We start from the raw sequence: 217 nt of genomic DNA, 5'->3' as shown, positions 1-217 counted from the left end.
CTGTTACTACATGTTGTCTGCTCTGCTGTTACTACATGTTGTCTGCTCTGCTGTTACTACATGTTGTCTGCTCTGCTGTTACTACATGTTGTCACATCACGTTGTCTGCTCTGCTGTTACTACATGTTGTCTGCTCTGTTGTTACTACATGTTGTCTGCTCTGTTGTTACTACATGTTGTCACATCATGTTGTCTGCTCTGTTGTTACTACATGTTG

The sequence above is a fragment of the Austrofundulus limnaeus genome, unplaced genomic scaffold (genome assembly GCF_001266775.1).
Source record: "Austrofundulus limnaeus strain Quisiro unplaced genomic scaffold, Austrofundulus_limnaeus-1.0 Scaffold236, whole genome shotgun sequence".
NCBI classification, from domain to species: domain Eukaryota; kingdom Metazoa; phylum Chordata; class Actinopteri; order Cyprinodontiformes; family Rivulidae; genus Austrofundulus; species Austrofundulus limnaeus.
Note: the sequence above shows the minus strand (reverse complement) of the source record.